At 46.6% G+C, this 13,213-nt stretch overlaps 1 protein-coding gene and 1 pseudogene across 1 annotated transcript in view; one reads left to right on the top strand and one right to left on the bottom strand.

The window, feature by feature from the left end:
* Positions 1 to 13,213, bottom strand: part of Lzic (leucine zipper and CTNNBIP1 domain containing) — a 64,092-nt gene that overhangs the window by 24,484 nt on the left and 26,395 nt on the right. The gene's annotated exons all lie outside the window — the stretch shown is intronic.
* Positions 6,423 to 6,541, top strand: LOC124079389 (U6atac minor spliceosomal RNA; annotated as a pseudogene).

Here is a 13,213-nt window from a genome sequence, read left to right as displayed (position 1 = left end):
GTTCACAATCCTCCCCCTTCAATTTAGCCTTTACTGTTGTTTTTTTGTTTGTTTGTTTGTTTTCTCCTTCTTTCTTTTTCTCCCCCCACCGGTTTTTTTTTGTACTAGAGATTGAATGCAGGGGTGCTTAACCACTGAGACACATCCTTAGTCCTTTTTATTTTTTATTTTGAGACAGGGTCTTACTAAGTAGATCAGAGCCTTGCTAAATTGCTGAGGCTGGCTTTAAACTTGCAATCCTCCTACTCAGCCTCCAGAGCCATTGGCATTACAGGCATGTACCACCATATCAGGCTCCTTTACTGGTTTTTAATTGAGGACCCAATGAAGGGATCTTGATGGTCCTGGGTTCCCATCCTCTTTAACCTCCTTAGTCTGGAATGGTTTGTCAGCTTTTCTTTATTTATCAACACATTAACATTTTTTAGAGTTCAGAACCATAATTTAGGATTTCCCATAATCTAGATTTGGCTAATTGTTACTTAGAATTTAAAACATTTTGGCAATAAACTGCTGCAGCTGACATTATCAGTGTTCCCTAGGAGGTGCATAATGCAAGCTTGCCCCAATTCTGGTTAGACTGAATTTGATATATTGGTTTTGGATTAAAGTTTTAAACTTACAGAGTGTGAATATATTAGAAGAAAATACAGGCTGGGCACAGTGGTACACATCTGTAATCCCAAAGGCTCAGGAGGCTGAGGCAGGAGGATCACGAGTTCAAAGCCAGCCTCAGTAAAAGTGAGGCACTAAGAACTCAGTGAGACCCTGTCTCTAAATAAAAATACAAAAAATAGAGCTGGAGATATGGCTCAGTGGTGCCCCTGAGTTCAATCCCTGGTACCTCCCCCCCCAAAAAAGAAGAAAATACAGGAAAAGTGGGAGAAAACTACATGGAATTAAACCTAGAAGTCGGGGCTGGGGATGTGGCTCAAGCGGTAGCGCGCTGGCCTGGCATGCGTCCTCAGCACCACATACAAAGATGTTGTGTCCGCCAAAAACTGAAAAATAAATATTAAAATTCTCTCTCTTTCTAAAAAAAGAAAACCAACCTAGAAGTCACAAAAGATTTACAAAATCTAGTTACATAAAAATCAAAACTCTGGGAGCTAGGGATATAATTCAGTGGTACAAAACATGACTAGCATGCAGGAAGTTCAAGAACTAAAAACAATGTGTAGCTTAGTGTTTAACACATACCTAGAGTGCAAGAGGCCTGGATTTGATCCCCAGCACTATGAACAAAAACAAACAAAAGACACAAAGGCCTTGGTTAAGAGTGGTCACTTTGGGGGAGGTGAACTATGTGGCTACAAATCCAGGAAAGGCAGAAGATTTCGTTTTTACCATGTAACCCTTTGAATTCTGCACTATTAACTACTCAAAAAGAATGAACCTTTTCTTTAAAGTAAGTGGAATGAGGTCAGAAGATCAGAGTAAAAGAAGAGTTCCTCTGGGTAGTCCTTCCTGGCCAGGGCCATGTCTGATGCAGAGCGCTTGTCTCCATCTTCATCGCTCTTGGGCTTGAGATTGGTGATGCAGAGCAAATAGCCACCATTCAGAGCAGAGGTCAGCAGGGCAGAGGGGTGCCCATGACCTCTCAGGCAGCACCACCCCCACCCCAGGAGGGAGGAGAAGACCAGGCTTCAGCTTCAGCTGACTGGCTTCACTGTGCCTACCACATGCTCCAGAAGGCTGCTTCAGGCAGGAAGCTGACTGAGGGTCTAGAGGGACACCCTACAGAGAGCTTATTTGCCTAAGAAGCCCACCATTCCCTCCTAAGAGTCACAAACACCCTATCTTCCTGCAACCCCAGCAATTGGCAGAGGAAGGCCATGTGCTACAGGGCTGGGGGCAGTGCCAATGGCGCTGACAGGAGAAACAGGGAGCCTCTTCCTTGGATGCAAGGCCAGTGTGGAGCACAAGATCAGGAACAGGCTCCCACGGCCTAGACAGAGTTTACCTTGACCTTGATAGTTACCACCTTTTGCTCCCTTCTTTGTAAATAAAATAGGATCACTCAAGGGCTCAGAACTACCACTTTACCATCTTAAAGCTCCTAAATTATCCTAGTAGCTCTCACAACTTTAGGTATGTAAATCAGCTCCTCCCCATACACACACAAAAAGAAATGAGAAATTACAAATATAAAATCAAAATGTCCTCTACCTGAAGAAAACTAGAGGGTCCCAAACAGATCTTATTTTACAGTCCTGCAGCAGAAGAATGTTCAGGGAGGGTGAAGGTCAGGATGGGTCTCTGGGAAGCTGGGCTGCCTAACAAGAGACTGTGAGGCCTCTGTCTGGTCAGGGAGGTCAACTAACCCATATCCTTGGAAACTGGTCCATGAGTTACCCAGTGATTTAATCAGCAGAACAGGGGTGGGGCCCATGTTGTGAAAGATGTTTGATCCACAAGGGACCCTGATCTCTGCAGGAAGCCCCGCTGGCAGAATCCAAGGTTGCTGAATGACAGGCAGTAACTTCATTCGCCCTGGGCTTGTTATTCAGATCAGGGAAGCAGACCGTAGGATTCCAGCAGCAAGAAACATGTGGGTTGGATTCTTGGGTTATACACAAGCTGAAAAAAGCTTAATTGGAGCTGGTCTCAAAGCTTCCCACCCAGCTCTCCACGTGGGAGAGGAGGTGGAAGTGGGTCACATTCTTTCAGTTGCAACAGCACTGCTGCAGGTTCCAGCCATAGCAGCATCAGCCCAGGTGCACCGAGTGACCTGATCTCACTGTGCCAGCCACTTCCTCCTGATCAGATGCTGCATGATTCTTCCCTTGTTGCCAGACTGAAGGGGTAGCTGACTGGCACCAGGCACACTGCCCACCACTGATATATAACATCACCCAGAGATATGCCATGCCATCTTGGCACCTTCCTCTCCCTTTAAACATGGCTAGCTACCTCTGTCAGTCCTTTGCCCTCTCCACACCAGCCCTGGCTGGAGGGAGAGAGGAACACTGTGTGCTTCACATGAGCTACTGAGCCTCCCTGACTTTGGTCTTCGAGAGACCTGGAGGCCTGCTGCTAGGCAAATGTGGGGAACAGGAACCCAACTTCTGCCTTACTCTGCATATACTGACCCAAAAAAGGGGCTTGAGACACAGGTGTCTAATGCATCCATTTCTTCAGGAACTCTGGGGCACACCAGAAAGCCCCATAGTCCATTTGCCACCAAATGCCTGTTTTCCAAAGTTGGCAGTGGGAAGAACTGTTGGGAAGGAAGGACATCTGGAAAGACAGATCAGGTGACTGTTATGTACAAAAGGCATCAGACAAGTTGGTGACAGAATTCCAAAACCCAGCAAAACCTTTGGGGAGAGACCCTCAATGTGATCTCACCTCAAGTAACAGAGGTCAAGGCTATTAAGTGGAAGTAGAGTTCTTACTATACAGGGCTGTTCAGGTGCTCTTTGTGGCTAAAGATGCCCCTACCAAGTGCCACTTCTGTCACCTGTGACATAATCTAAAAATATTCCCTGTTCTTTTGGGGAGCCAGTGTAGCCTACCACCTTAATGCCCACCTAGAACAGGTAACCACTGGACTGAGGTGTATATCTGGAAATTGTATTCTGATTCTCCTCCTCAGAGGCATAACACTCTCACCAGCACATTCTTTCTTCATTCACATGACCCTCCTAGATAATGAGCCTCCTGGCCCTAGCCTACAAGCCTTGAATGGAGAACTATTTTTACCCCATCTGCCATAGCATTCCCCTTACAATGCTATGTGCCCAGGCTACAGAATATTAAAAAAACTTCACTAAATTTTTTCTTTCTCTTTTCTTCTTCTTCTTCTTTTTTTTTTTTTTTTTTTTTTTTGATAGTGCTATGGATGAAACTCAGAGTACTTGCCTAGCTTGCACAAGGCCCTATCACTGATCTACACAACCAGCCCCTAAATATTAACTCAATCAATGAGTCATTGCGGGTAGGAAGAGGGCAGGGAGAACAAATGGAAGACAACCACCTCCTCTTGGCATGTCATTCCTGGCTTACACAATAGGGAACAGATCCTGCTAGCCCCCTATGTGGCCTACTCCCACAGTGCTCAGAATCCTGCTGTGATGTGAAGCACAAACATCTCCTTGCACACAACAACACTGCCATAAAAATGGAGACATATTCATGACACTTGATCCTTCAGAAACCTGGGAAGGACAATGTTTGGGTCCAACTATGCCCACCCTGGAAGGATTCCTTCCCTCTGGGGATTGCTGTCTTTTCCTTTTTAACAAGGCTTCGTAGAGGACCAGGGCATAATGGGTCTTTAATAACTGAGTATAACAGCAGTTGGTGCCCAGTTCTCTTTCATAAAAGAAGTTCAAAAGCACTTTGGCTCAAACATCACAATGCTCCTGGGAACTATGAAGGCAAAAGTATCATTATCCCCATTTACAATCAGAGAAAGTGAGGCAAAGGGAGGTTAATTAGCTTGCCCAAGGTCAAATAAGACAGGGAAAGGGCCTAGTATTCAAATCCTTTGCAGCAGCCAGTGAACTAACTCGGGCTACCCTAAGCATGTCACCTGCACTGGGCTTAAGGGAGATTTTTCTTTTTTTTTCTCTCTCTTTGTAGTTTCATCTGAGAAATGATATATAACATGTTGCTCAGAGCTTTGCTTGGAAGCCATGCTGCCAAGACTGTTCCCAATGAGCTGAACCTCAAACAAATTTCTTAACCTTTCTAGGCCAGTTTCTGAATATGTAAAATAGTAACAACTGCACATATATCAGAAACTACAGTGAAATTAAATGAGACAATGTACTTAAAATGCCGTTACCATTCATTTTCTCATTCTCTAAATGAGCTCATATCCTTCTCATAATGAGAAAAACCAGTTACATGAGGAAAAGACAGTACCCACTGTTTACTTTTTATGAGACCACAGATGACATGTGACTAACAGGGATTTCAACTCTGCCAATGAAATGCCCCAGGACCCTGAACATGACTTATAATACAAAAGTTCTATTTAATTTCTAGCAACTCCTGCTGGCCTCTCAAGGTTGGCAGAGCAGTGATCATGGACAATAACTAACAGTGGCATGCCTACAGGAGGATCCAAAAAGCTGGCCATTGCACAGGATAGAAGCCAACTCTGGGTGAGCTAAGCCCCTGGGTCTGAAAGGCCCTTTCTGAGGGTGATGCTGAGTTTCCAATCCTACTAGCTCAGACCAGAGAGAGCCAATGTTTTCTAGGCACCACATGTTTCTATCTAGTAATCAACAGGAGGTACTCAGGGGTGACTGTGTAGATTGACCCTCTATAGTGGACAAGGTGGTAGTTGGCAGGAGGCTAGAAGAGAAGGTGACTAGGAAACCTGTCAGTTCTCTCTTGATATTCCAGAAACTGTTATCGGTGTGTAAGCAAGCCCATGAGGCACCAATGAAAAATTTCAGCAAAACTCCAAGATTGCCGAAGAGTCACTGCCAGGATAAGTGGCTTGGGTCAGGTGGAGCTCAGTGGTAGAGCACTTGCCCAGCATGTATGAGGTCTAGGTTCCATCCCCAGCACTGCCAAGGGGAAAAAAAAAAAAAAAAGATAAGAAGCTTTAACCACAGAACAGAGAACATGCAACATTCCACTAGAGATGACAAGGTGCTAAGGGCTGGCCATACTCATTCACTGTACTCAGGTATGGTGGGGCATGCCTGTAATCTCAGCTACCTGGGAAGCTGAGACAGGAGGATCACAAGTTCAAAGCCAGCAGGGGCAACTTAAACCCTGTCTTAAAGTAAAAAATAAAAAGTGCTGAGGATGTAGCCCAATGATAGAGTGCCTCTGGGACCAATCCCCAGTACTGGAAAAGAAAGAAATGTTGGCAAATGACTTACTGACTCCGGGGAGGAAAACACTCAATGGAATGTGCAGCCTCTTGGTCAACTGAGCTGAGGGTTCCTAGGTCATCTGAGTACCTGGGCTACAGATATGAGGACCCTGATGGGAAAATTCACTGATGGCCAGCTGGCCCACAAAGGCCTTCCCAGGACAAGGTCATGCCACTCCAGCTGTTCTTCCTAGTGTCCTGATTGCTGTTAGTATGGATTCAAATATTCTCTTAGAGACCCAGGAAAAGTTCCCATGCAGCAACTTCCCACTGTTCAGAGTTCAAGAGTAAAATCCAAACTCCTTACCACAGCCACAGACCTTGGCCCTATTAACTCTTTGCTTACCATACTCCAGGCCCACTGGGATTTTTTTCTCTTGTTCTCTCTGTTCATCAATTGTTTTTCTCTTGTTCATCAATTTAAAGATGAACCTTAGGGCCCCCATCCAAGTATCCATTCAAAAGTCACCCCTCAGAACTAGCTAAAGTTATGACTCTCACTTTTGAGGATGAGGCAGGAAGATCAAAAGTCTGAAGCCAGCCTGGGTAATTTAGCAAGACCCTGTCTCAAAATCTAATTTTAGTGTTGTATAAAAGGAAAGAAGGTTAGCATTCTCCTCTAGAAGGATTGAGAGGCCCGTGGGCCTGATAACATGCATATAGTCACAGCATTGCCACTTAGGCGTCTAACTGCCATTGTTCCAACAGATGAATGGATAAAGAAAATATGGTACACTGACACAATGAAGTTTTACTGAGCCATGAAAAATGAAATTATGACCTTTGCTAGTAAATGGATAGAACTGGAGAACATCCTGCTAAGTGAAATTAGCCAGACTCAGGAAGTCAAGGATCAAGGGTCATATGCAGAAGCTAGAGCAAAATAAGAAAAAAAAAAGGGGGGGTGGGGAGTGGATCTCACGAAAATAGAAGGGAGATCAGTGATGTAGAGGAAGGGGATAGAAGAGGAGGAGGAAGAAGAGGGATGAGAAAAGGAAGGAACCATGGAATGAAAATGACCAAACTTTGTGATGTACAGTCATGAATATGCCAGTGAATTTTGCCTATGTGTATCTCTATTATTGATTAAAAAAACAATAAATACATAGAAGAACAGTAGAGGAGAGTAAGGGGAAATGGGGGAGGAGGGGAGGAACAGGAAGTACTAGGGACTGAAATAGAGCAAATTATATTCCCATGCACATATGATGTCAAAATGAACCCCACTATTATGCATAACTATACTGCACTCATAAAAGCATTTTTAAAAACTAATAATTTTTAGAAAGGGCTGGAGGCCACACATAGTGGTACAGGCCTGCAACCCCAGCAAGTGCATCAGCCCTGCATTCTTTTGTTTGCTTGTTATTTATTTACAACTCTGTCACACCAGAAGACAAACTTCAGGGCTGGGTGGGTAGCAGAGTAGTAAAGGGCATGCTCAGCATGCATGAGGCCCTGGTTCCACCCTCAGTGACACACACACATAAAGAAGATAAAACTTCATTGGGCCACCAGTCTTGGCTACTTTATTCTTGGTTACATCCCTAGTACCTACAACAGCATAGTCAGTGCTTAATATGCCAATCAATTTAAAGATGAAACTGTAACTAATACTAGCTGGGAACATTGGCACACACCTATAACCCCTGCAATTTGGGAGTCTGAGGCAGGAGGATTGCAAGTTTAAGGCCAGCCAGGGCAATTTAGTAAGATCCTGTCTCAAAAAATTTTAAAAAGGACCACTGCTCAGTGGGAGAGCACACCTGGGTTTCATCCCCAGTAACAAGGGTAGAAAATAATACTTCAACAAAGTCCATACTAAGTGCTAGGTGCTGTTCGGAGCATCTAAAAGGTATTACTTAATTTAATCCTCCAACAGCTCCATGAGGGAGGTGCTATTATTTTATAGGTGGGGAATTCAGACCTGGAGAGGTTAAATTATTTGCTGAAGATTACAAAGCTCATGACGGATGAATCAAGATCCAAACCCAGATAGTCTCAGCACAAAGTCCGTGCTCTAATTAAGAGCTACACTTCATATTTGCTGAGTGTCAAATAACTACTTGGTCAGCACGCTTGGCAGCTGTTCCCTGCAGGCAGAGCTGAAGAGAGAGTAGCCCTGTCATAGAAGGGTTGCCCATACAGTGAGCATGGTGAAGGATAGGCTGCTGGGTTTCCACCGTGTGGTACCCAGAAAGGATTCTGCAAGGAAGCACAGTTTGATGAAATGACAAGGATAGGGTTAGAATTCTGGAGTATTAGTTTTAGGTGTTATGAGACACCTGGGTCAATCAACTGATATTTGATGAGTTTACACTTTGTGTAGGGCACCAATCTATATACTGTGAGGGATGCAAATGAATCAAATGGAGATGCTAGCCTCAGAGAGCTTGAAGTCATGTGCAAACACATGGACCTGAAATAAGAGAAGAAAGTGACAGGCACCATAAGGAAATGTACAAACTGCTTGGAACTTCAAAGGAATTACCTAGTCCCTAGGGGCCACTGCTACCCAATCATAAGAGGAGGCCAGCTACATAATCCCCAAGGCCCTCTCTTTCTCACAGTCCGCAAGTTCATGGCCACTCAGGTATTCTCCAACCTACTGTGAGAACAATCCAAGTTTCTTTCTTTTTTTGCAATGCTAGGTATTGAACCCAATGCCTCATGCATGCTAGGCACATGCTCTACCACTGAGCTACAGCCTCAGCCCCTCCAGTTTCTTTGTGCAATATCTTACAACAGAAGAAGGGCAGTAATGCTCCCACTTAAATACAGCCAGATGCAGGAACAAGCCATGTTCTTCTCGCCTGTATTTGTTTTTATGATTGAACCCAGAGATTGAACCCAGGGGTGTTTAACCACTGAGTCCATCTCTAGTCCTTTTTATTTGTTAAAATGAGACATGGCTTTGCTAAGTTGCTAAGGGCCTCGCTAAGTAGCTGAGACTAGCCTCAAACTTGCAATCCTCCTGCCTCAGCCTCCTGAGTTGCTCGGATTACATGCATGTATCACCTCACCTGGCTCTAACTGGTTTTTAAACCCAAAAGCCCTCTTCCATCAAGGAAGGGCAGCATGCCCTTCTGTTATAACACGGATATGGCAGAGTTAAACTGTGAGGTCCAACAGACTGTAAGCTCAAGGACAGTCATTGTACCTTATTTGTGTCCAATTCCTAGACTCTAACACAGTATCTGACTCATAACAGATCCTTAAAAAGTTTTGCTGAATTAAACTTGAACATGGTCAGTTCCAGAAATTCTCTAAAAGACACAGAACTTTCAACTAGTGTTTCCCAGAGTTTTGCTCTCCAGCTCTCAGCCCTTCCCAGGGAGACAGACTGCTATCACCCAAGTTCCCCAAGCCATCATCATCTCTTCCTAGGTAGCTGCAACAGTCAGTCAACTGATATCCCTGCCTCCATTGCTTCTCACAATCCTCGAATAAAGATTTTTATTGTTATTTATTTGTTTGCTTATTTGTTTATTTATATTTTTGCAGTACCGGGGATTAAACCCAGGACCACACACATGCTAGGCAAGTACTCTACCACATTCCCAGACCCAGAACATTGTTTTAAAACTTACATCAGATATTTTTTCCCATATATTTTTACTGGTGCATTACAGTTGTTACATCAGATCTTAATACCTCTACTTAAAATATCCAATGGCCTCTAACTGTATTTGGGATAAAATCCAAGTTCTTTATTGCTAACTACAAAATCTTTTTTCTTTTTTGTCCTGTGAGCTACAGATTCCTTTTTGGTCCTAGGGATTGCACTCAAGGGCACTCTACCACTGAACCACATCCCCATTCTTTTTCTTTTCTTTTCTTTTTTTGACCAGTTCTCACTAAGTTGCCCAGGCTGGCCTTGAATCTGCGATCCTTCTACCTCAGCCTCTTCGAATGGTGGCATTACAAGAAGGTGCAGAACTGGCCCCTACCCACCTTCATAGCGTTTACACTACTATTTTGTCCAATTATTTGTTTACTCAATTATTATCTGTCCCTCCTTAGAATGTATCTCCAAGACAGTAAAGGATGTGTCTGTCTTCACCATTGAAACCCTGGTGCATAGAATTGTGCCTGACCCAGAGTAAATGCTCACTATTGGATGAATGAATCTTCATCCACAGAAGCATCTTATATTTACAAAGGACCACTAACTTCACCAGGAAGCCATGAATGATACAATGGCCCTTGACAGCTGGTTCCTTTATTTATGATTCAGAGTCTTGTTTTAAATCCAAGGAAGCATTAGCATCTCTGGACACTTTAATGGCACAAGAGATCAGTTTTCACTTACAATCTAGAACCAGAAACTAGAGCCCAGTGGTTAGAGCAGGGAGCTAAGAACCAAGACACTGGGGTACAGAGCCTCAAGACAAATTCTAACTTGCCTCCAGGTCCCTTACCAACACACTTGTGCCTCAGTTTACCTAGTGGTGGCAAGGCACATTTCCTTAAGATCTGTGACAAGAGACAAGTAATTAACAGTTAGATCCTCAGAAAAAAGTGCTGCAAGCCACGTGTCCCATTATTCATAAAGGTCTTGATTTGTGGCCAACAGGGAGCCCCTTGGGCCTTCCCATGAGCTAATCTGACAGCAGGTACTGCCCAGACAAGTTCACACAACAGAAAGGGGGGGCTGTAGGGCCTAAGGATGTTGGATGTCCAGAGCTCAGGGTCTTGGTTGCCAGGTTCATGAAAAATGAACACTGGGGGTGATGCAAAGAAGGTGGGAAGTGTGGTTTTGAGTCCCAAGCGGTTAAATTTGCAGCTTCACGTATGCAAGTCCCACACGCAGATGAGACTTATGACTCCAATGTGCATCTTCCAGGGAGCGATGGAAAGGGAAGCTCAAACTAGAGAGGAAGGGCGGCCCGGTAGCCAGACCTTGGCAGCATTTACTTGGGGAAACACGGAGAGTCAGGATGCTGGGAGTGGGGCGCAGGTGAGAAAAGAGAGGGGGCACCGAGATCAGGAGGGAGGACAGGCAATGACAACCACGCGGGCGCGGAGGGGTGCGCGGCTCGGACACCTGTGGAGGCGACCCCCGTGCGAAGGTGAGGAAGGCAGGGGGGTGGTCCGCAGCGGGAGGCAGCGGCGCCAGGAGGGGTGAGGAGGCCCAGGCTCGGGAGCCACACAGTCGGGGACCCGCCGATGGGTCCGAGCGGGGTCCGGGGCGCCCTCCGCGGCCCCTCCCCGGGAGACAAAGGGCCAGCGCCCCCAAGCCCCGGCGCGGAGCGGGCCCCGAGCTGCGGGCATGGGCCGGCCTCGCGCTTACCTGGGCCGCCCGACCCGGCCGGCTGGCGGGGGCTGCGGGTCCGGGGCGCGGAGCGCGGCGGCCTGTTCGGGGCGCGCTCAGCCGGAGCAGCCGCGGCGGCGGCGGCGGCGGCGGCGGCGGCAGCAGCAGCAGCGGGAGCGGCCGCCTCAGCCTCCGCCTCCCGCTCCGTGAGTCACCGCGGCGGGGAGGGAGGGAGGCGCCAGGCCGCCGGGGGAGGGACCGGCGGAGGGGGCGGCATCTGGCTCCGCGTGGGCGGCGGAGGCGCGGCAACGGCAACGCCCAGCCAGGAGGCAGGCAGCGGAGGCCGGACGGCGGGGCGGGACCTGCCGAGGGCGGGGCCGGGCATTGGTTCACTCTGCCCGAAGGGCGGGGATTCAACTTCGAGGTGGGGCCTGAGCGGCGCGCGGGGACGCTCATTGCGCTTCTCTGGGTTGTGGGCGTGGCCATAGGCATGGAGGCGGGGCCACGCGGTGGGCGGGCAGAGCAGGGTCGCGGGGCGTGGCTGAGTCCGCGTTGAGAGCAAAGGGGTGGAGCGGAAGGAGGTGGGCCGGGAAGGCGGAGCGGGGGCTCCAAGGAGGCGGAGGCGGCTTGAGGGAGGAGCCCAGGCAAGGATGGAGCGGGCGCTGCGGCAAAGCCATTCTGCCTGTCTCTGGCCGTTCCGTGAGCACGGTAGCCCATAAAAGTAATGGCCTCTCCTACGCACGGGTCTATGTTTAAAACCCAGAGCGGCCAGACAGGGCGGGGTGACGCCAGTTTACCCAGAACCCCAGAAAAATCTGAAATGGACTCTCAGGACGTTTAGGGGCGTGGTCTTCCCCATCTCCAAGCTGGGTGCGCTGCTACCTTGGAAGCAATTAGGCCCGCTCCTGAATTTGGGCCTGTCCAACCTGGGATCCATGGAGCCCAGAGAGCCCAAGGAGGGCCTCCATCGGCCGGGTAAACTCAGAATATCGAGTGTACTGTAGGGCATTTTTCAGGGTTGGGGCAGGGGTCCGTGATTAAAGTATTCCTATAGAAGTCTGGCGCTATCTGGAGAGAGTACAGAGAGAAACAGCCCATTTTAGGCAAAAGGCGAATTGATTTTAACACCTGTCTTCCTTTTAAAGGGACACGAATCTCATTTTCAACATTCTGACCTACCAATTACATCGTGTAGCACTAACCCCAGTTCAGAAGCCATCCTGCCCGGCTTCCCCACCTCTTTTCTTTTCACTTCGTTCTTACACCTTCTTCCTTTTTCACTTTCTTCCTCTTTCACTAACTTTTCTATGCAAGAATATATAATTGTTTTATCTCCACTGTTTATAGCCTGAAATGTCTATATTCCTCTTTTGATTTCACGACTGTATTTTAGTCACAACTGGAAAATATTTTCGTTTTAATAAAAGTCGCAAGATTGGGCTGGGGTTGTGGCTCAGCGGTAGAGCACTCGCCTAGCACGTGCGAGGCCCTGGGTTCCATCCTCAGCACCACATAAAAATAAAAAAATAAAGGTATTGTGTCCAACTACAACTGAAAACTAAAATTTTTTTTAAAAAGTCATGAGATTGCAAACCCGTTAAGGGCATATATATGTCTTATTAGTGTCTGCATCTCCATTAGTGTCCAGAATGCCCATAGCCAGGGCTCAACAAATATTTGCCAGCACAGTATGCTAGTGGGTCCATCAGGGAAAGACATAGATTTGTCCAACTTGGGTCACATGTGTATGTATGTATGTATGCATCATTTATTATTTGTTTGTTTGTTTGTTTATTTATTTATTTATGGTTAGAAATCTGTAATTAACTGACTCATGAGTACCCTGGGGTGAGGAAGAGCAATTCCCCAAGGGTGAGAGATGTGCTGGACTGCCAGTACCAATAGCTGTTCCCTATTTCCTAAGCCTTTCATGTCTCACTTTTAAGACTGTACAGGTGGGTGGAACCTAAATTAATCCTGAAGTAATAGTGCTACCTAGAAATGCAGAACCTTCCTTTTTTTTTTTTTAGTTGTAGTTGGACACAATACCTTTATTTTATTTATTTATTTTTATGTGGTGCTGAGGATCAAACCCAGCACCTTGCACATGCTAGGCAAGC

Source organism: Marmota monax, unplaced genomic scaffold, assembly GCF_021218885.2.
Source record: "Marmota monax isolate L192 unplaced genomic scaffold, Marmota_monax_Labrador192_F-V1.1 WCK01_AAM20220418_F8-fsc00080, whole genome shotgun sequence".
Lineage (NCBI taxonomy): Eukaryota > Metazoa > Chordata > Mammalia > Rodentia > Sciuridae > Marmota > Marmota monax.
The sequence above is the reverse complement of the archived record's forward strand: the minus strand, read 5'-3'. Positions and strand labels throughout refer to the sequence as shown.